The sequence below is a fragment of the Panthera tigris genome, chromosome C2 (assembly GCF_018350195.1).
Source record: "Panthera tigris isolate Pti1 chromosome C2, P.tigris_Pti1_mat1.1, whole genome shotgun sequence".
Lineage (NCBI taxonomy): Eukaryota > Metazoa > Chordata > Mammalia > Carnivora > Felidae > Panthera > Panthera tigris.
The window spans coordinates 130442346-130465772 of record NC_056668.1 but is presented as its reverse complement, the minus strand read 5'-3'; the positions used below and the strand labels follow the sequence as shown (position 1 = coordinate 130465772).

At 39.0% G+C, this 23427-nt stretch overlaps 1 protein-coding gene across 13 annotated transcripts in view; it reads left to right on the top strand.

Moving 5' to 3' along the window:
* NEK11 (NIMA related kinase 11) overlaps positions 1-23427 on the top strand; it is a 291065-nt gene that overhangs the window by 15515 nt on the left and 252123 nt on the right. The gene's annotated exons all lie outside the window — the stretch shown is intronic.

Here is a 23427-nt window from a genome sequence, read left to right as displayed (position 1 = left end):
TTTGACATGCTATAGAACATATTTGGTACAGCAGTGCTGTTATTTCGTAATTATGTGAAAAATCCACCTGAAGTTTTGAAAAAGCAAAACCTTGGGCATGAGGAATTTGGGGTATGATGGCATGTTCATTATCATGATTGTGGAGATGGTTTCATGGGCAAATGTAAAAATTTATCAAATTATATACTTTAAATGTGGGTAGTATACTGTGTATCAATTATACCTTAATAAATGTGTTTAGAAAATGTAAATCCTGGACCATGATACATGAAAACTTCTAAGATCATTAACTGGTTGATTTTTTAGTTGCCAGTGATAGTCATTGTGAAATTTGGTAGTTTAAGCTGAATGTTGCTTTTTATTTATTTGTTTGTTTATTTATTATTTTTTTAATGTTTTTATTTATTTTTGAGGAGAGAGAGACAGAGTATTATCAGGGGAGGGGGGAGAGAGAGAGGGAGACAGAGAATCTGAAGCAGGCTCCAGGCTCTGTGCTGTCAGCACAGAGCCCAGCGCAGGACTTGAACTCACTAGCTGTGAGATCATGACCTTAGCCGAAGTCAGATGCTTAACTGACAGAGCCACCCAGGCGCCCCTAAATGTTTTTTTAATGTTTATTTATTTTTGAGAGAGAGAGAGAGAGAGAGAGAGAGAGAGAGAGAGAGAGAGAGACTGCAAATGGAGAGAGGCAGAGAGAGAGGGAGATACAGAATCCAAAGCAGGCTCCATGCTCTGAGCTGTCAGCACAGAGCCTGACGTAGGGCTCAAACTCAGGAGCTGTGAGATCATGACCTGAGCTAAAGTCAGACACTCAACCAACTGAGCCACTCAGGCACCCCTGAATGTTGCTTTTTAATCTTCGGGTTCAGAGCAATCAATATTCTTTTTTTTTTTTTTTAGTAAGAGAACAATTATAGTCTTTGCTTCTCATGACCTTTATTGAGCAAATGAGGAAGTTTAAGGTTTATGTTGATACTCTTATCATGTATGCTGGGTTTCCCAATTTCTAAGATTCAAAAATTTGGAATATTAAGCTTTGATTAGAATGTGTTTGGGTGTCAGTTTCCTCAGCTTCTCCAATATTTGGTGGGCACTCAGTATTTTAATGACAGCTTGATTGACATTTCCATTCCCTATTAGTTTGAATTTGGAGAAACCCTTAAAAACCTAATCAGGTAGTTACATGTGCCTTCCCTCAGGGGGGATTTGAGGAAGATTTTTGGCCCAGAAGTCCTCCATTGCCTCACTCCCTTCTCTCCCATCTCATTGGTCTTGCACAGAGGCACATATGGTGGATTTGGGAGAAAGACAACCAGTCTGCTTTTTACAAAATTGGATTTGCCATTTGTTGATCATCTGTTTTTAATTCATGTTCTTTCAAGCATATTTCAGCACAATGATTATTGAGTAGTTTTATTAGTTTTAGGACTGTTTTACAAATGAAAATCATAGTTTTGGAACTTGTGATTTATAGATTTATATCGATGACTGATGTGATTTGCAGGCAGTTTAACAATAGTTAGGAAGTAAAGCATTTGGATATTTGATATCTGACACCTAACTGAAATTGCCTTTTAACTAAACTTACTATCTCTAAAGAAGTTGAGTTTTTGAGCTCCAAAGGTGTGAGTTATATTCAAAGGGTTTTGAAAACCAAGAAAAACAGATAATTTCCTCTAGGTAAAGCTTATTTTGGCATTATTTTGCTAGCTTTGCATAAAGGCTAGCTTACATAAAAACTCTGTGTATGTGCATAGACCAATGGAATAGAATAGAAACCCCAGAACTAGACCCACAAACGTATGGCCAACTCATCTTTGACAAAGCAGGAAAGAACATCCAATGGAAAAAAGTCTCTTTAACAAATGGTGCTGGGAGAACTGGACAGCAACATGCAGAAGATTGAAACTAGACCACTTTCTCACACCATTCACAAAAATAAACTCAAAATGGATAAAGGACCTGAATGTGACACAGGAAACCATCAAAACCCTAGAGGAGAAAGCAGGAAAAGACCTCTCTGACCTCAGCCGTAGCAATTTCTTACTTGACACATCCCCAAAGGCAAGGGAATTAAAAGCAAAAATGAACTACTGGGACCTTATGAAGATAAAAAACTTCTGTACAGCAAAGGAGACAACCAACAAAACTCAAAGGCAACCAACGGAATGGGAAAAGATATTTGCAAATGACCTATTGGACAAAGGGCTATTATCCAAAATCTATAAAGAGCTCACCAAACTCCACACCCGAAAAACAAATAACCCAGTGAAGAAATGGGCAGAAAACATGAATAGACACTTCTCTAAAGAAGACATTGGGATGGCCAACAGGCACATGAAAAGATGCTCAACGTCGCTCCTTATTAGGGAAATACAAATCAAAACCACACTCAGATATCACCTCACGCCAGTCAGAGTGGCCAAAATGAACAAATCAGGAGACTAAAGATGCTGGAGAGGATGTGGAGAAACGGGAACCCTCTTGCACTGTTGGTGGGAATGCAAATTGGTGCAGCCACTCTGGAAAACAGTGTGGAGGTTCCTCAAAGAATTAAAAATAGACCTACCCTATGACCCAGCAATAGCACTGCTAGGAATTTACCCAAGGGATACAGGAGTACTGATGCATAGGGGCACTTGTACCCCAATGTTTATAGCAGCACTCTCAACAATAGCCAAATGGTGGAAAGAGCCTAAATGTCCATCAACTGACGAATGGATAAAGAAATTGTGGTTTATATACACAATGGAGTACTACGTGGCAATGAGAAAGAATGAAATATGGCCCTTTGTAGCAACGTGGATGGAACTGGAGAGTGTTATGCTAAGTGAAATAAGCCATACAGAGAAAGACAGATACTATATGGTTTCACTCTTATGTGGATCCTGAGAAACTTAACAGAAACCCATGGGGGAGGGGAAGGAAAAAAAAAAGGAAGTTAAAGTGGGAGAGAGCCAAAGCATAAGAGACTCTTAAAAACTGAGAGCAAGGGGCGCCTGGGTGGCTTGGTCGGTTGGGCGGCCGACTTCGGCTCAGGTCATGATCTCGCGGTCCGTGAGTTCGAGCCCCGCGTCGGGCTCTGTGCTGACAGCTCAGAGCCTGGAGCCTGTTTCAGATTCTGTGTCTCCCTCTCTCTGACCCTCCCCCGTTCATGCTCTGTCTCTCTCTGTCTCAAAAATAAATAAACGTTAAAAAAAAAATTAAAAAAAAAAAACTGAGAACTGAGGGTTGATGGGGGGTGGGAGGGTGGGGAGGGTGGGTGATGGGTATTGAGGAGGGCACCTGTTGGGATGAGCACTGGGTGTTGTATGGAAACCAATTTGACAATAAACTTCATATATTGAAAAAAAACTCTGTGTATGTGTGTACGTCTGCATGTACATAATATACCTGAAAACTATATATATGTATATGTGCACACACACGTGCATGCATATGTATGTGTGTGTGCGTGCATGTATGTAGACATACATTCTTGATTTCACAGTTTTTTGGTTCAGCACTAGTTTCAGCAGCCAAGGTTGTACTCAGCTGATAACAAATGTCCTGCTTTAATGGATGAAGAAGTCACGCTCAATACTTCATAACCATACTTGGAAAGACACTAGAGTACTCTATGGGGATTTCTACTTTATGAAAATTCAGATGGTATTAGTGTGGCTCCTCATTGGAAAGCCCACGCTGAGAGGCGCCAACTACCCATGCCTCTGCGGCGTTGGGTAATTGTGGGGTGTCCCCTCAGCAGCTGCCACTGACTTGTATTATGCCATTAGCTAGACTCACTCCAGGATTCCTTGGAAACTGCCTGCTTGCCTGAATAATTTATTACCCAGTGATCAATTATTCATAACTCATTATTACAACTGAAATAAAACCTAAAGGTGGGATCATTCTGCCACTTATGAATATCCAACAGATCATCAGGAGATTGCTGTAGAGTTTTAAGTCCATGAGGTCGCCACTGGCTGTTTGTTTCTCTGAAGGGATTCCAGAGCGAACAGCTTCTAAAATGGAATCAGAATCAATGAAAGTGGTAACAAATGACTCCCTGCTGGTTGTGCTGTATTGGTTCATCTATTCACACTGTTTGTCTTTTTACTCTGGCCTTATTTATACCTAGAAATAAAATTTCAGTTTAAGAGAATTTAGAAGACATCAATGGCACTGTTGGCTGGTTAAACCACTCTTAGGAAGTAAATAAGGATACAAAACTTGTCCTCAGAATATCTTTCATGGTATAAAATGCAGGCACTATAGTACATTTTATTGACATTAGTCATACTGCATTTGCTTGTTCCATTAGAGTAATATCTGTGTTGTATTTTATTTATTTATTGGACTACATCTTTGTAAAAAATTTTTTTAATGTTTACTTATTTTTGAAGGAGAGAGCATGAGTGGGGGGAGGGGCAGAGAGAGAGGGAGACACAGAATCCAAAGCGGGTTCCAGGCTCCTATCTGTCAGTGTAGAGCCCGATGCAGGGCTCTAACCCACAAGCTGTGAGATCATGGCCTGAGCCGAAGTCGGATGCTCAACTGACTGAACCACCCAGGCTTCCTGGACTATATCTTCAATAAAAAGAAATGACACATGCTTTTCACATATATAAAAAATTGCTGTGAAGGTATAACCAAAAGAATCCTAATTATTATTATTTTTTTAGGAAGTATAATGGGAAATTTTTTGGCTTAAGCTAGACTGATTACTACTATTTTTTACATAATCACCAAGTTTTTATTTTATTTTATTTCATTTCCATTTTTTAATTTAATTTTTTATTTTTTTAAATTTACATTCAAATTAGTTAGCATGTAGTGTAACAATGATTTCAAGAGTAGATTCCTTAGTGCCCCTTACCCATTTAGCCCATCCCTCCCCCAACCCCTACAGTAACCCTCAGTTTGTTCTCCATATTTATGAGTCTCTTATGTTTTGTACCCCTCCCTGTTTTTATATTATTTTTGTGTCCCCTCTCTTATGTTCATCTGTTTTGTCTCTTAAAGCCCTCATATGAGTGAAGCTATATGATATTTGTCTTTGTCTGACTGACTAATTTCACTTAGCATAATACCCTCCAGTTCCATGCACGTAGTTGCAAATGGCAAGATTTCATTCTTTTTGATTGCCGAGTGATACTCTATTGTATATATATACCACATCTTCTTTATCCATTCATCCATCGATGGACATTTGGGCTCTTGCCATACTTTGGCTATTGTTGATAGTGCTGCTATAAACATGGGGGTGCATGTGTCCCTTTGAAACAGCACACCTGTATCCCGTGGATAAATGCCTAGTAGTGCAATTGCTGGGTCGTAGGGTAGTTCTATTTTTAGTTTTTTGAGGACTAAAAATACTGTTTTCCAGAGTGGCTGCACCAATTTGGATTCCCACCAGCAGTGCAAAAGAGATCCTCTTTCTCCGCATCCTTGCCAACATCTCTTGTTGCCTGAGTTGTTAATGTTAGCCGTTGTGACAGGTGTAAGGTGGTATCTCATTGTGGTTTTGATTTGTATTTCCCTGATGATGAGTGATGTGGAGCATTTTTTCATGTGTCGGTTGGCCATCTGGATGTCTTCTGTGGAGAAGGGTCTATCCATGTTTTTGCCCATCTCTTCACTGGATTCTTTGTTTTTTGGGTGTTGAGTTTGATATGTTCTTTATAGATTTTGGATACTCACCCTTTATCTGATATGACATTTGCAAATATCTTCTCCCATTCTGTCAGTTGCCTTTTAGTTTTGCTGATTGTTTCCTTTGCTGTGCAGAAGCTTTTTATTTTGATGAGGTCCCAGTAATTCATTTTTGCTTTTGTTTCCCTTGCCTCTACAGACGTGTTGAGTAAGAAGTTGCTGTGGCCAAGATCAAAGAGGTTTTTTTCTGCTTTCTCCTCTGGGATTTTGATGGCTTCCTGTCTTACATTGAGGTCTTTCATCCATTTTGAGTTATTTTTGTGTATGGTGTAAGAAAGGGGTCCAGGTTCATTGTTCTGCATGTCACTGTCCAGTTTTCCCAGCACCACTTGCTGAAGAGACTGTCTTTATTTCATTGGATATTCTTTCCTGCTTTGTCAAAGACTAGTTAGTCATATGTTTGTGGGTCCATTTCTGGGTTCTCTATTCTGTTCCACTGATCTGAGCGTCTGTTCTTGTGCCAGTACCATACTGTCTTGATGAGTGCAGCTTTGTAGTATAGCTTCGTAATCACCGAGCTTTTGAAAATGTGTTGAAAATAGCTGGGAGAGTTTGAAATTCCAGTTACTTTGGGCAGTAAAGCAGAGGTTTGCCCTTGAGCACTCTGGCATTGAAGAATGGGCAGCAGTCTGTGATGCTTCACACTCGAGATTGCCATTTCTGAGTTGTGGCATTTTCTGTGTGGTCACTTCCAAAAGTAAGTTAGTACTGATTTTGAGCATCAGCGTTCTAACTCCAGCTTATAGATAAAAATCCCAAACTGTTTGAGCAAGTATTTTTAAGTTGAGGTTCCAGATTTTTTTGTGTTGATGTTGGTTCTGCAAATGGAATGAAAGCTAAATGTTTAAGCAAGTTTTAAATGGCCTAAATCCATGCCTTTCACACTGAACCACGCATATGATGTCCTAGATGTCCCAGCAAACAGGAATTTAAAGATGGATTTAGTTTTACTATTGTAAAAATATATGGGAATTAAAAAAAATTAGTACAGATGTGAATATGTCATGGAATGAAAATTTGTATGCTTTTTGAATGTTTAATATAATTTTAATAGGTTACACATTCATATGTCTCAAAAATATAGAATGATATACTGTTAAAAGTCTCTTCTCATCCCTGTCTTCCTTTTTCTGAGTTCCTACCTTCTTTCCCAAAAGGTAAGCATTGTTAAGAATTTCCTACGGAGTTTTCCAAAGTTGCCTTATGCATATATAAGCAACTCTGAAATTCTGATTTTTGCCCCTTTCTGATAAAAACTGGCATTTTACACAGTTCTGTTATGTGCTTTTTTCATAGGCCTAGCTATTTTGGAGCTTTTCCCATGTTAGTATGTAGAGAATGTTCCCATTCTTTGTCTTAACAGCTGTATATTCCGTTATATGGCTGTCCTATAATTTATCCACTTTCCCGTTGATGTACATTTGGATTGTTTTTAATGTTTTGTAATTAAAAACACTGCTGCAGTGGATAATCATGAACATTTGTCACTTCACCAACATGGCACTATTTCTTGCACGAATTTTAAAAGCAAAGCATGAGATTTCGGAGACGTATTCTGTTTTTGACAGTCCCGTTCCAGGGGTGTGAGTTTATCCTTCTTTGCTATTAGAGTTATTTTGCTGGAAGAACTTAAGAAGCACTGCTGGAAAGTTGTTATTGAGGCCTAGTAGTGGGAGGATTCATTTTCTGAAATAACTTTGCTATGAAGTGGTAGTGACAACGTGACTTTGCCATCCTGTGTTTTCTGGAGGTGATATAAGACGACATGTGTAAATCTGGTGGCACATTATTTATAAGCAAACATCATGTTGTAAATTTGCCTAGTTTGCACATTTACAGCTATGAACCACCAAATGCTGGCACCTTTGAAAATGTTAATAGGTGTCCTATATAAAAAGGGAGTTCCATGATTAAGCAAGTTTAGAAAACACTTGGTTCCACAAAGTTAAATCAGTTTTTTTTGTTTGTTTGTTTTGTTTTTTAAACTGAGGGACTCTTGACAGACAGACTTCAATCTGCTGGGGTAAAATGTGACCCTTCAAGAGCTTTTCCCAAACTCCTTCAACCACTGAACTCCCTTTCTTTCCAGGTGGCTCTTACTAGCTTGGTGTACTGAGGAGCTTAACTTAGGAAATACTATCCAGGACACCAGGGTGCACGTTGAAATTAGTGGTCGGCATATGTGGTATTAAATTTACCAACCGTTTAGTAAGGGGAATGAGAAGGAAAGTCACTACTTTGAAACTGACCATCATGAACAGCAGATGGTGGTAATGTAACACGCAGACCAACTAGTAATACACAGCAGTATTTCCAATGACAGTATTAATTCAGGGTCCATAATGTCGTCTTCATTTAATTACAGTCTGCCAATATTTTAATTTCACTACTTAGATGAATAAAAGGCTAAAAACAGCTCATTAATATACTTTTAACTTCTTCCTAGGAAAAGCACAAGTCAGCTGAGAAATATATTTGGGAAAACTTTTTTATTTCCACAGACCATTTTAACTGGCATGGTTTGTTGTTGGTTTTTGTTGTTGTTATCTTTGTATTAGATGGACATCTCCTAGTTTGTGAGTACATAAAGATGTATGTGTGCTCTGTCTTGAAAGAAAAAGACATAAATTTAGCCAAACTCAACTCTTCATTGTAGATGAGAATGGCAAAGAGCAGTTTCATTCAACAAGCATCTAGTTGATAGCTACAAAGAGATGAAGCAGCCACAGACTTTGTCCTCCAGAAAATGACATCTGAAAAAAAAAAAAAAATGACATCTGGGCTGAAAGTAGTATGTGAACGCAAACAGCTCTTTTAGAAGGGCCATGGAGTAAGAGAGATCAGAGTCTCTTTGAGGCTGGGAGAGATATGGATCACTTCCATTCTTCTGAGGTATATTAAATTATAAAAGTTTTTTTTAAAGTTTATTCATGTATTTGGGGAGAGAGAGTGTGCACATGAGTGGGGAGGGGCCGAGACAGAGAGGGAGAGAGAGAATCCCAAGCAGGCTCAGCACTGTCAGCACAGAGCCCGATGCAGGGCTTGATCTCATGAACCTTAAGATCGTGACCTGAGCCAAAACCAAGAGTTGGACGTTTAACTGACTGAGCCACCCAGGCTGTCCCACTGAGGTCTTTTAAATGTAAAACTGTGTAAAATAGGACAACAAAAAATGGGGTATGTGTTAAATGTAAATTTAACAACAAAAAATTTAATATGCAAAAATGCAATGCACTGTGACTGTATTGCTCACAGGATAATTATGGAATTAAGTTAAATCTTAATTCTTAGTGTATCACAGTTGGGATGGCCCAGAGATGGGAAATACATTTAAACCTGTATGGGGAACCTCTTTCCTAACTGTCAGTGTGTCTGTGAGACAGAGGGTATAATCTGACTTGGAGCTCTTGTCGATGGTCAACCTTTGAAAAGTTCATGAATGTGCAGCACTGAATAAAAAGCCATTTTGGCCACTTTGGGATAAACCTAATGCAGAAGATAAACCTAGAGGAGCTACAGGGAGAGGAGGCTCTTCTAGTGAAGGACCTTTGGACCTACTTGACAGATGTGGAATTGCTGAAGATGGCCCTGGGTGGGGCGTGGGGGTTATAATTTAGGCTGATGAATGTCCTGATGTATGTGAAACCCCAGTTTGAAATGACCCTTCAGAGGTGCACTTGGGCAGCATTGCACCCTGACCCTGCCACCTCCCCATTCCAAGGTTAAACTTGCTTTACCTTTTTTTTTTTTTTTTTTTTTTTAATATATGAAATTTACTGTCAAATTGGTTTCCATACAACACCCAGTGCTCATCCCAAAAGGTGCCCTCCTCAATACCCATCACCCACCCTGCCCTCCCTCCCACCCTGCCCTCCCTCCCACCCCCCATCAACCCTCAGTTTGTTCTCAGTTTTTAACAGTCTCTAATGCTTTGGCTCTCTCCCACTCTAACCTCTTTTTTTTTTTTTTTCCTTCCCCTCCCCCATGGGTTTCTGTTATGTTTCTCAGGATCCACATAAGAGTGAAACCATATGGTATCTGTCTTTCTCTGTATGGCTTATTTCACTTAGCATCACACTCTCCAGTTCCATCCATGTTGCTACAAAAGGCCATATTTCATTTTTTCTCATTGCCACGTAGTATTCCATTGTGTATATAAACCACAATTTCTTTATCCATTCATCAGTTGATGGACATTTAGGCTCTTTCCATAATTTGGCTATTGTTGAGAGTGCCGCTATAAACATTGGGGTACAGGTGCCCCTATGCATCAGTACTCCTGTATCCCTTGGATAAATTCCTAGCAGTGCTATTGCTGGGTCATAGGGTAGGTCTATTTTTAATTTTCTGAGGAACCTCCATACTGTTTTCCAGAGCAGCTGCACCAATTTGCATTCCCACCAACAGTGCAAGAGGGTTCCTGTTTCTCCACATCCTCTCCAGCATCTATAGTCTCCTGATTTCTTCATTTTGGCCACTCTGACTGGCGTGAGGTGGTATCTGAGTGTGGTTTTGATTTGTATTTCCCTGATAAGGAGCGACGTTGAACATCTTTTCATGTGCCTGTTGGCCATCCGGATGTCTTCTTTAGAGAAGTGTCTATTCATGTTTTCTGCCCATTTCTTCACTGGGTTATTTGTTTTTCGGGTGTGGAGTTTGATGAGCTCTTTATAGATTTTGGATACTAGCCCTTTGTCCGATGTGTCATTTGCAAATATCTTTTCCCATTCCGTTGGTTGCCTTTTAGTTTTGTTGGTTGTTTCCTTTGCTGTGCAGAAGCTTTTTATCTTCATAAGGTCCCAGTAATTCACTTTTGCTTTTAATTCCCTTGCCTTTGGGGATGTGTCAAGTAAGAAATTGCTACGGCTGAGGTCAGAGAGGTCTTTTCCTGCTTTCTCCTCTAAGGTTTTGATGGTTTCCTGTCTCACATTCAGGTCCTTTATCCATTTTGAGTTTATTTTTGTGACTGGTGTGAGAAAGTGGTCTAGTTTCAACCTTCTGCATGTTGCTGTCCAGTTCTCCCAGCACCATTTGTTAAAGAGACTGTCTTTTTTCCATTGGATGTTCTTTCCTGCTTTGTCAAAGATGAGTTGGCCATACGTTTGTGGGTCTAGTTCTGGGGTTTCTATTCTATTCCATTGGTCTATGTGTCTGTTTTTATGCCAATACCATGCTGTCTTGATGATGACAGCTTTGTAGTAGAGGCTAAAGTCTGGGATTGTGATGCCTCCTGCTTTGGTCTTCTTCAAAATGACTTTGGCTATTCGGGGCCTTTTGTGGTTCCATATGAATTTTAGGATTGCTTGTTCTAGTTTCGAGAAGAATGCTGGTGCAATTTTGATTGGGATTGCATTGAATGTGTAGATAGCTTTGGGTAGTATTGACATTTTGACAATATTTATTCTTCCAATCCATGAGCAGGGAATGTCTTTCCATTTCTTTATATCTTCTTCAATTACCTGCATAAGCTTTCTATAGTTTTCAGCATACAGATCTTTTACATCTTTGGTTAGATTTATTCCTAGGTATTTTATGCTTCTTGGTGCAATTGTGAATGGGATCAGTTTCTTCATTTGTCTTTCTGTTGCTTCATTGTTAGTGTATAAGAATGCAACTGATTTCTGCACATTGATTTTGTATCCTGCAACTTTGCTGAATTCATGTATCAGTTCTAGCAGACTTTTGGTGGAGTCTATCGGATTTTCCATGTATAATATCATGTCATCTGCAAAAAAAACTTGCTTTACCTCTACTGTAGCAGAAAGACCAGCCTCAGCCAAGGGTGATATCTTAATAAACTGGCCAGGCCATGCCACCCATGGGAACAGGAGAGTCGTGACATCTTGCTGTTCCCTGGGTGAGGAAGGAATCACTTTTTTGATTTGAAGATCTTTTACTCCATGTCCTGCAGGGAAAAAATAAAATAAAATAAAGGGATCCAGTTTATAACAGTCAAGTACTTAGTGCAACAGAATCATTCAGTCAGCAACAATTAGGAAGCAGCCTTTACCTTAAGTAACCTATGATGCTAACGTCTTCATTCAGTCTTTGGTCATTGGATAGATTGCTAACAATATCAGGCACTGTTCTAGGCATGGGCCACAGCAGCAGATACAACCAAGTCGTCCTCAGGGAGAGGACATTCTGGTGGGGCTGTGGAGAGAGATTAGACAATTAGTAAAATCATATACTAATATGTGATTAAGTGCTATGGAAAAAATAAAACAGGAAAGAGGACAGGGAGGGTGGGTATGCGTCTAATAAATGTAAGTTAATACTTTGTATTATGTTTGGCATTAAAATAATAGTAAATAGTCCCTCTGACAAAAATATCCACGTCAAAAGATCATTGGAAGGAATTTTGGAGCAAAACCTATCACTAAAGCTCTAGTTTTTCCAGTAGCAGAAGGAGACAACCTTTTTCCATATGCTTATATTTCTGTGTGTGGGCAACAGTGCAGAGAGACCACCTATGCTTTGTGTTATTCACTTCCTTTCTCTGGAAAGCTGGGGCCATTTTTCAGGGGCATAAGGATGACTGTGTGTTGAAAGGTGCTCAAGTTTTCTTCTGACGGGCTTTAACTTCATTTCACTGCCTGCAGGTCAATGGAGACTTCTGAAATTTTGGCTAGTTCTGCCCTCTGTGTCTGTCTCATTGTGTAGCTTTCTCTGCTCTGCAGAAGAGATTTCATACTGGATGAATGGATGCCATGGTATTGGGATGGGGAGATCTCGGAGGGGAAAGCTGTCCCTGTTCCTGCCCTTGCAGATAGGATCACTCTAGACATGTTAGGAGTTAGGTATTTTCAGACAGACATTCAGTTTTCCAGGCTTAGACTTCATTCATTTCCTGTGAAGATTTTGTTCCTCCCTCAGTGGCCAGCACACTTTGTGTGTTTTCCCCTCATCAGAGTCAATGATATGGAGGCCCTCAGGAAGTTCTTTCAGTTGGGGCCTGAAAGTCTCTAGACACCTTCATTAATGGTTTCTTTTTGAGAGCAGATGGATCTAAAGTGCAGTGACTACTGTTTATTATTCTTAAGTGTTACCCCAAGAACGGGTGCCCCCCCCCAAAGATAAGCTATGTGTTACAGTGAGGGAAAACGTATAGTGTTTGAAACTCTCTATGAGTGATGTCCCTCTTTGTCAGAAATCATGCCAGTGTGCTGTCTTTGGTTCCAGTAGGGAACAGAGAGAAGCTTGCTGTTATACGTCCAGATGTAGAGCTGGGTCATTAAGGGCCCCCAATTTCTTCCTTGAGAGAAGATAACAAAGGGGTCAGAGCAGATACCCTCCACAAAGGCTGGAACCCTCTCCTGTCCTTGACCCCCAGTGTGAGGGAAAGCATAACCAGCCCTGGATCAGGTCTCTTCAGATCCTGAAGAATCCCCTCTTTGGAGGTCTGAACGCTGTTGGTGTAATACCTGGATATAGCTTATCATTCTATTTTATGTAAATAAAACCCAGTGACTCATCTCCGTCTCTTGATGTCTCAAAGTCTCCATCACAGTTCCCTTAAATAAGTTAGAGTGTAGTATGAACAAGAGAGGGAAATCACCCCCAACTTTAGATTCTAAGACAGTCATCCCTGTTGGCCCCTTGATCCTCACAAATATGTCTGTCTGGGTGACAGGAATTTTCCTGGGTTACAGCTGAGGTGTTGCAGAGAGGTGATTAGTTCAAATGTAAGGTTGCTACAGAACTGAGACCGAAAGTAAGATTTCCTGGATCTTCACTAAGGATTTAACCATTACATTTTAAAAACAAATTCTATAACTGATGAAAGATGAAGTTTTAAATTTTCTTTTGTCTTAGTTTTCTATGAATATAAAATTGATCAGAGTTGATCCAGAAGATCTCAGAAATCTGTCGTTTTATATTGTTTCTCATCAATAATAATATAACTTTAACTTTATTTATTTTAAAGTTTATTTATTTTGAAAGAGGTGGGGGGGAGGGGGAGAGAGAGAGAGAGAGAGAGAGAGAGAGAGAGAGAGAGAAAGAATATGATCAGGGGAGGGGCAGAGAGGAAGGGAGAGAGACAGAGAGAGAGAGAGAGAGAGAGAGAGAGAGAGAGAGAATCCTAAGCAGGCTCTGCACTGTTAGTGTGGCTTGAACTGATAACCATGAGATCATGACCTGAGCCAAAACCAAGAGTCGGGTGCTTACTGACTGAGCCACCCAGTACCCCAACTTCAACTTTTAAAAAGAAAAAGTACTTCAACAGAATTGTTTTATTTGATCTGTAAGGATGCTTCAAATGAAAAGGTTTTTTAAAAATTCCAGGTAAACTACAAAGTATACTGATCTCTAGTTCGGGAGAACTTGTCATTAACACTGAAATGCGTTTTCAGGTTATTTTAAGGAGAAGCATTATTTTTCTTGGTTCTTGTGAAAGTATGTTTTATCTCATTGAAAGTACTGAGTTGCTTCAATTTTATTTTAGGGTAGTTTTTCTGGAGCTGGAGATTCAAATATAAGAGGAAATTTTATTATATATGTTAATTTTGTTTTTTTACATACATCCTTAAAGAGAGTCAAACCATTATGACTTAAGAGCCATATTTCCTGGACATAAGTTAGAATTTTAGGAGTGTAACTCGCAAGAAATAAATCTGATTTTAAAATGTAATAAAAATCCTATTAGTGAGCCTTGCCATTCACCAAAACTGTCAATGTGCATTTAACTCTTCCATGTAGCCCTTTCGGGAACAGAACCAAATTAAGATCTGTCCACATGGCATGAGGTGTATATGTTAATAGCACTTGTATCACAGGATGCACACAGTTGATTCCCATCTGATTGGCTTTCTACTGACTCTGGAAGATTAATTTTTATGTGGCCCCACTGGTGATAGCCTTGCTCTGAGCACCTGATTGGCTTCAACAGATAAAGATGTTTCAGTTCCTCTAAATGTTCCCATAGCTTCTTGACTTCCTCATCTGTCATCATGGTCTTGTACCCCTTCCGTGTTAAGAACATTTATAGCAGTGATAGACACATAGAGGATTAGTAGATTTGAACCCTCTCAAGCTTTATCAGATGTTTAAAAGCAAAGTTGACCCAGTGACCAAGAATGAGGTTGGTTTGTTTAGCAAGAGTCCATTATAAATAGCTTTTATGCTTGAGTTACACAGGCAGGACTGGCTACATAATTTGCAGGGCGTAGTATAGAATGAAAATGCAGGGCCCTTTGTTAAAAGTTATTAAGAATTTCAAGCCAGTGACAGCAGAACATTAAATCACAGGTGACAATTGGTGACAATTCCACTTCTAGTTGTACACCAAAAGAAGACATATACCCACACAAACACTTGTACGCAAGTGGTGATAGCAGCATTATTCATTGTAGCCAAAAAGTGGAAACAACACAAATGTCCATCAACTGATAAATGGATAACAAAATGTAGTGTATGTGCCTGTATCCATCCAATGGAATATTATTCAGCCATGAAAAGGAATGAAGTACTGACACAACATGGGTGAACCCTGAAAACATTATGATAGGTAAAGAGGCTAGTCACAAAAGACCATATGTCATATGATCCATTTATATGAAATATCCAGAATAGGTAAATCCACAGAGACAGAAATGATAGATTATTGATTGCCTGGACCAATGACTGCTAATGGGTAAGAAGTTTCTTTGGGAATTGTATTAGTTTTCTAGGACTGTCATAAAACCACAGACAGTGTGGCTTAAACAACAGAAATGTATTCTCTTTCAGTTCTGGAGGCTGGAAGTCCAAGATCAAGGTGCCATCAGGGCTGGTTTCCTCAGATATCTCTCTTTGGCTTATAGATGAATACCTTTCCATTTTACTTCACATGGCCTTTCTGTCGGGTGTGCCCTTGGTGTGGCTGTCTTATAAAGACACCAGTCATATTGGATGAGGGCCCGACCCTAATGGCCCCAATTTAATTTTATCACCTTTTTAAAGACTTTCTCTCTAAATAAATGATTTTATTCTGAGGTATTGTGTGTTGGAACTTCAACATGTGAATTTGAGGGGTGGGGGACATACAATTCAGTCCATAACAAAGATGATGAATATGTTCTACAGTTAGATGGTTATGATAATTGCAAACCTCTGGGAGTGTACTACTAAAAACCACTGAATTGTACACTTCAAAAGTGTGAGTTTTATTGTAGGTGAATTATATCTCAATAAAGCTGCTGTGAAGAACAAATAAAAACTAGTTGTACATGGCTCTTGCTTTCAAAGAACTTACAGACCAGTCATGTAAACCAGGATGTAAATAGGCCTTTCCGGGTGCTTGCAGGGTAGGTATGCTAGATGGAGGTACACTTATCCCATTTTTATAGAATGGAGGAGACATTGTAGAAGACAGAACATAGAGGCCAAATCTCACAGGATGAATATGAACCTGGTAGATAGAGGTGTCCAGGCAGGGGAAATAGAATGAGTAAAGGCACAAAATCGTGGCATGTACAAGAATCATATGACATTATTATCCTGTCCCTTGTTAATCTAATCTGCTCTCAATATTATCAATGTCTTAATTACTGGGTAGAGGTTTAATTAATAATGAGGTAGAAGGAGTCTTGGCTTTAATTCAGACTCTTCTGCATTCATATCCTAATCTCTCCACTTACTTTGGATAATTACCTATAAATTATCAGTCTCAGTTTTTCCATCTGTATGATGGAGAAAATAATAAATATCTATATGGTTATAAATATTGAATATTAACAAAGCAAACATTTCTAACCCATTTTCACAAGTCATTGCTCAAAATATATTAGCTCTGTCCCTCTCATTTCTCTGTTCCTTGGGTAACCTAATTTTAGCACCCTTAAATATCTTAGTCATCATTCCTTGGTCTAACTTTGGTGATGATATTCTTTTTGAAATGAGTTTCCCAGGCCTGATGAAACTAAGTATATTGATACCACAACCTTTTGTACATTTCAGGATCAGCTTGGAATCTCAGGAGCTCTTGGGAGGCACATCATATTGTTGTCTCATATTGAGTCTTGGGGTCAGCTATTCTCCTTCCTATATACTACCATCAGAGTTTTTATGGATCAGCCATTCTACTCTTAAGCCAGGTTTCACTCATCTTAGATTTGAGAATTTGATTTCCCCACCTGTCACTATGGAACTTAAGGTTTAGTCTTGCAAAATTTAACTTGGGTGGTTCCCAGCTCATATTTTGACTTCTTTCAGTCACTTTGAAACATTGACTCTGCCTATGTCTGTTAGTTATGCTCCCTGGCTTTGTGGCTTCTACAAACTAGGTAAATATGTCTTTTTGGATCTTCATCTAAATCATTGATAAAATGTTGGTGAGAATATTGTTACAGATGGATCCTGATAGCATCATAAGAGGGAACATCTGCAAAGTGGCCAGAGACCCAAGACTCCAGCATGATTGGTCTGTTTGTTCAACCAGCCATGAGTCCACATGAAGATTCCATATCTCCCATATTAAAAGGATATCACAAGACTCATCTCACTGACATCTGTTAACATGACTTCATCAGATGGGCTGAAATCATGATATACCATGACTAATTGCTTCTCTTTCATCAACCAATCAAATAACCCTCTCACAAAAAGAAATTAGGTTAATTTAGTATGGCTTATTTTCCATAAGCCCATGTGAGCCCCTGCTGGCCGCTGCTTCATGTTATAAATGCTCACAAGCCATCTGTTTAATCATCATTTCTTCAACTTTGCCAGAGATTCATGTCAGTCCTCTTGCTATACAATTTCTGAAAGATTCTTGTCATCAAAACTGGAACATGTACTTTGCTGGGGTGGGGAACAGGAGGACATCCCTCCCTTTTTTCCTGGTTATTCAGATTATCAACCTCGGTGCAGAGAATATATCTTCAAGTTGTGTTCTCAGTTGTAGTTCATTTGGGTCTAACTTTGTAAATTCAGAAGGCAGGATCCCACAGTGTGGAGGTACCCAGGATTCAGAAGTGGGGTCTCCGTTTCGTCATTACTAGGTGTGATTTGCCACTTGATTGACCATGTGCCTTTAAATGAAGTTCTTAACCTGTCTGTGTCTCAGTTTTTTCATTTCAAAAGTGAGGATTATAATAGCACAATGCAGGCCGCCGAATAACTGGCCCTTGTATAGCACTTGGTATTGTCATAATTAACACCAGTATTACTATTTAGCAGTTGGAGGTTTTCTTATGATTATCTCATATCTTGGCCTTTGGCTCTCTCTTTGGGATATTTATTTCATCCTTTGAAGGTGCATGCTGCTTTCTTATAACTTGTAATTATTTGTCTTCCTCCCATTGGCTTGCAAACCTCTCAAAGGCAGAGGCTGTGCCTCACACAAGTAGAATGTTTTGCACAGTGCAGGTGCTTTATATAGATGTACTGACTATAGAAACTGGAGTTAAGGCAAGAGTTGAGAAGCTTTTCTTAAATGAGACATCAAAGTGCATTAGTCCATGTGTAAGTTGGAATTCTGTTTCTGAGTGAGTTCTGTTTAAAAGAATCACTGACGTCCGCCTTGGGGACACCTCCACTGCTTTGTGTCTAAACCGAAAACTGGCTTATGTCATAAAGGATCCAAAGATTGAAATACCCTCTTGTCATAGGCAAAACTTGCACCTCTGACAATACCATTAATATCAGCAACAATAGTAACAGCAATGGTAACCATCATACATTCTAAGAAGTTTGAAATTAAATTTGAAGTTCAGCTGTAGCAACAGTTTTTGGCCAGCATATCTGTGTTCTTCTCCCTGTTTCTTAGTTCCACCTACTCTTGCTTGTCTCAATTTTCTATTTTATTATATAAGTTATGTCAAATCCTTTGTGGAATGAGGCTGAGTACAAATACATTAAAGTAATAGATTATGTAACCATTTGTTCAACGGGCCAATGGGTAGCGGTACCTTATCACTAATGGGAACAGAACAAGAGAAAACCAATGCAAACTGCAGTTTTTAGGGTATGGGCCAAAACTGAAGGGAAGTTTTCCTAATGGTGTTTTAAAACTGGCTTTTGGCATTTTGGAGTTTTGGAATCATCTTGGTGTTGGCTATGGAATATTCTCAGGAGAGGGTATAGTCAAGTCTCACGGCTTCTCCGGGTCCCAGTGTCCTCATCTGTAAAGTGAGGGGGCTGGACCAGCAGCAGTTTCCAAATCTTTTTCGTCCAGTGAGGTCTCATGCTTCATGGGCTGGGAGGGGGACACATAGTCTCTTATTTGGGCTACTCTTCAAACCTGCCCTACCCCCAAGTCTCTAGAAAACTCTGGGGTTCTTCAACACTCATCCCTGGCAGTCTTCTGGACCCCTACCTGCTCTAAACCTTACTACTCAAAAGTGTGCCCCCTGGACAAGTAGCTTGGGGAATCACCTGCGACCTTGTTAGGGATGTGCAGTCTTGGGTCTCCCCTAGACCTGTATTGGAATGACTCCCTGGTGATTTGGATGCATGGTGAAGTTTGAGAGGCACTGCTCGAAGACCCTGGAAGGTCCCTTCCTTGGGGCTTCTTTAGATAACATACTTAATGAATCTAACAGTTTTTTCTTTCATTGTGTGAACTTAACAACACTTTGATTTATCCTCAAATAAATTCTAGAGACTCAGAAGCTCTAGAAACAGCGCTGGTGGAAGACCATGCCTAAGACAGTTTTTAGTGTCCTTTGCTCTGTGCTATGACCTGAGGAGGCCGTCTCATGTGTGGGGTTCCTGTGGACTGCTTGGGCAGCCAGAACAAACTCTGCACAGCCATCTCGGTGAGGTTCAGCGAGTATGAAGGTTCTGGAGCACCTTATTTAGCCAGGCACCCCTCCACCCTCTGGACTTGGAAGTATGAAGACTTGTGTCATCAGAGACAGGCTAGCCATGTGTCCTCATGTCCCCCGCTTACACAGTTGACTGTGACTTTTTTGTCCATTGCAAATCAATGACTAAATCCATAAGCTGTTGTTCAGGGAAACTAGATCCTTCCTAGTAGTAGATTCTAACTTGGGCTCTGTTGGTAGATTAAGAAATTTTTTTTTTTTTTTTTTTGCATAAGCACAACTCAGCAAAACGTAAGACCCAGAATTAGTTGCTTAAACCCACTAATGAAAGTATGCTAATACGGAGCTTCATTTTCCTCCCTTTCCATATCAAAATTAAATAGAGTAATCTGTTCTATGCTATAGTGAGAGTTTTAGCTTAAGTCTGTATTTTATGCTTACCATGGTGATGAAATAGAGACTGAAATTTGGAAATACAAACTTTTTGCTGTTTTGACTGTCTCTGCGTTAACTGGCAGCCAACCAGCACCTGCTATAAATAGTTAGGGGATTTTATTTCACTAAAACCCTAGATTATTTTTTCATTTTGTTTTTGGAGCATCAACCTTCTTCTTGCCTTGATCATAATTTAATTTCACTTTAAACAGGGTTTATCCTGTGTTGGTTTTACCTAGTCAAGACAATGGAGCTAATCAGTTTTTGTTGCTTCTTAAAACTCAATTTGTCACTGTATCTTGATTTCATGGTAGGCTTTGCATCACATCCGATTATCTCTTTGAAATTCACAATTCTAGTATTTTTCCGTCACGTTCAAAATAAAAACTTGACATGAATTATGCATTAGAATACTGCATTTTGAATATTAACCTAACATTAATTGTAAATTTGGAGCATATAACAATCATAACAAAAGCTAACCCGATTATCTATGGTAAATTATTCTTTCACATCCTTACTGACATTGTCATGCTCCTTAATTTTCTTGCTGACAATAAACAGACTCTTTGCTCTAGGCTTAGTATTTAGTGTAATAGAGTGAATGAGTGATTTGTTGTACAGAGTGTTATCTATTTATTTTTATTTTTAGAGCGTATTACTACATCTTTTAACAGTTTTGATCAAATGATTTTGCACAATTGAACTTTTTAAATGCTTGACCTCTCACACACACAAAATTATTCTTGTAGGGTTGTGATACCTAGGGCAACCTCATAAAAGTAGATTTCACCACCTTTCTAGGAAAGGTAAGTTAAAAAACATTCTCTTCCTCTTCTGTATGGTCTCATCCCATTTCAGTCCAAATCTGGGGCTCTGTAAGTGGCAAAGACTCCCAACTATTGATAAGATTGTCTATAACCCTCATATGATAATTAATTAAAAACAGACATAACCCTATTAGTGCCTCATCAAGAGCAAGACCATTATTCCAATCACTATGAAGAAGAGGCTTTCTGTTTTTATTTTTCCCTTTTTCTCTAATGCTAAGGAAGGGAAGAATAGAGTAGGTAGCAGGAGATTTTGTTCTTTGAAACATGGTTTGAAAAGTGAAAAAGTTTTATACCGTCTTAGTTATTAGGTACTAAAGCAGAAGAGGGGAAACTGTTAAATCTGGAGACAAAGTTTGGTTCTTTGGAATTGGTAGTCTTTCCTCTTTCAAGAGGTAAATGGTGGGTCTGCTGTAACATGCTATATGATCTTGGACAAATATGTAACTTCTCAGGACTTAATATGTTGAGGTGTATTGATTGTTATGCTCTGGGAAGATCTTGTCTAGCTTTAAAATTCTATAAAAACATAAAATTCATTCCAAAAATTGGGGAAGAAGTTGAATAAGGGGACGGGATATGGAAAACCGGGTAGCTTTGTGTTATCTTGGGCCAAGTCATTGTAGTGGGTGTTACCATCTCTGAGATAATGTGAAACATCTGCACAAAACCATTTTCCAGGTTGCCATTTTTCATTGTCAATGCTAATGTTGTTATCAGCTCCCATAGGTAAGTCAGCTTCCAGATAAGGGCTATTCCAGCAGGTGTTCTATCTAGGAAGCAAATTTTTATAAACTTCCACTTTCAGATTGATGCCCAGTATACAAACTGGTATGTTTCCATAAAGGACAAAATCATGCATAGGACTTGTGATCCTACTACCTTAGCTACATGCTTTGTGTGTTGTTGACTTTAATCATTCAATAGTCAAACATTTATGGAGCATCCACCATGTGCCAAGAATTGTGCTAGACACTGACACAGAAATGAATGAAATCTAATTGTTCTCAGCATGGGAGTGGAGATGAACAGATAGATATGAAAATATGTAATTGTCAAAGTTACACTTTTGATGGTAGAGGTAATGAGCAAGCTGAATTTTGAAGGTGAAGAGTGTGCAAACTTGGTCTCCTTCAAATATGTTAAGACACTGCCAGGTACTGGGAATTCTGTAGTGAATAAAGTGTGACCCTGGCCTTTAGGGTGCCTGCAGTCCAATAAGGGAGTTCCTATGAGAATAGATGTTGTCACAGGATGCAATGAGAGCATAGAAGGGAGGCCCTTAACTTAGTCCTGGAGGGGTCAAGAAAGACCATCAGATGAGCATCTCATAAATGCCTCAGTATGAATAAATGTCATCTATTGTTCTTGGAACTTTGTTTTACCTTCTAAAAATTGTAATGATCATCATTGTGCTTCTAATACCTAATGACTTCATTCTTGATTTCTTAAGTTGGAGGCTTCAAATCATGTAAAACAAAGTAATTCCTTATATCAGTAAATTTTTCTCTCCTATCTCCAGAGAATTGTAGAAAAAAGTATACTTATTACTATCTATTAAAGTATGTTTTCTTAATTTGGGGGGAGAAAAGAAGAGGGGAGAGACTAGAAATTTTAGGAATTCTTTTTTCTTGGTGTTTTTCACTTCACTGATTTACATATTTTCTATTTTTTTTTTTGCTAAATTATCCATGCCCTTTACTTCACTCTTTCCCTCCTTGCCACTCATTCTAGATCTCCTATTTGCTTTTATAGCTCCCATATCTATACCCAAGGGAAGGGAGGGGACAGTGGTGACATTTTAATCATTTTGAATCCTAATATTATTTGATAACTGCTAAAAATTTTGACATATGAAAATTTTGAATTAATGACAAAAATTGTGTTTTCAAATTATTTAAACAATTACGGTGTTGTCTTAGTTTCCAGATTTACTAATGACAAATAATTTCTAGTCATTTATTAGGATGTATTTTCTTGCTATAGATCCATTTTTGTGTAGTTCATTATAGTTCACCTTGTTATGATTTTTTGAAGATTAATACTGATGTTCAAGTAGAAAAGAGCCATTATACCTTTTCCAGTTTAAATTAGGAGACTTAGTGCTTTCTAAGTACAAATGAATGTTCACCCAGTTCTCTCTCTCTGCTTCTAATCTCTTCTTTAAAAGTCTCCTCTTCCTTCTTGTAGCAAAACATTAGTATTAGAGTGTCTTTAGCTATCAAAACAGCTTAAATAATAAGAAAGACTCTGGAAAACAGTGTGAAGGTTCCTCAAAAAATTAAAAATAGATCTACCCTATGACCCAGCAATAGCACTGCTAGGAATTTACCCAAGGGATACAGGAGTGCTGATGCATAGGGACACTTGTACCCCAATGTTTATAGCAGCACTTTCAACAATAGCCAAATTATGCAATGAGAAAGAATGAAATATGGCCCTTTGTAGCAACATGGATGGAACTGGAGAGTGTTACGCTAAGTGAAATAAGCCATACAGAGAAAGACAGATACCATATGGTTTCACTCTTATGTGGATCCTGAGAAACTTAACAGAAACCCATGGGGGAGGGGAAGAAAAAAAAAAAAAGAGGCTAGAGTGGAAGAGAGCCAAAGCATACGAGACTCTTAAAAACTGAGAACAAACTGAGGATTGATGGGGGGTGGGAGGGAGGGGAGGATGGGTGATGGGTATTGAGGAAGGCACCTTTTGGGATG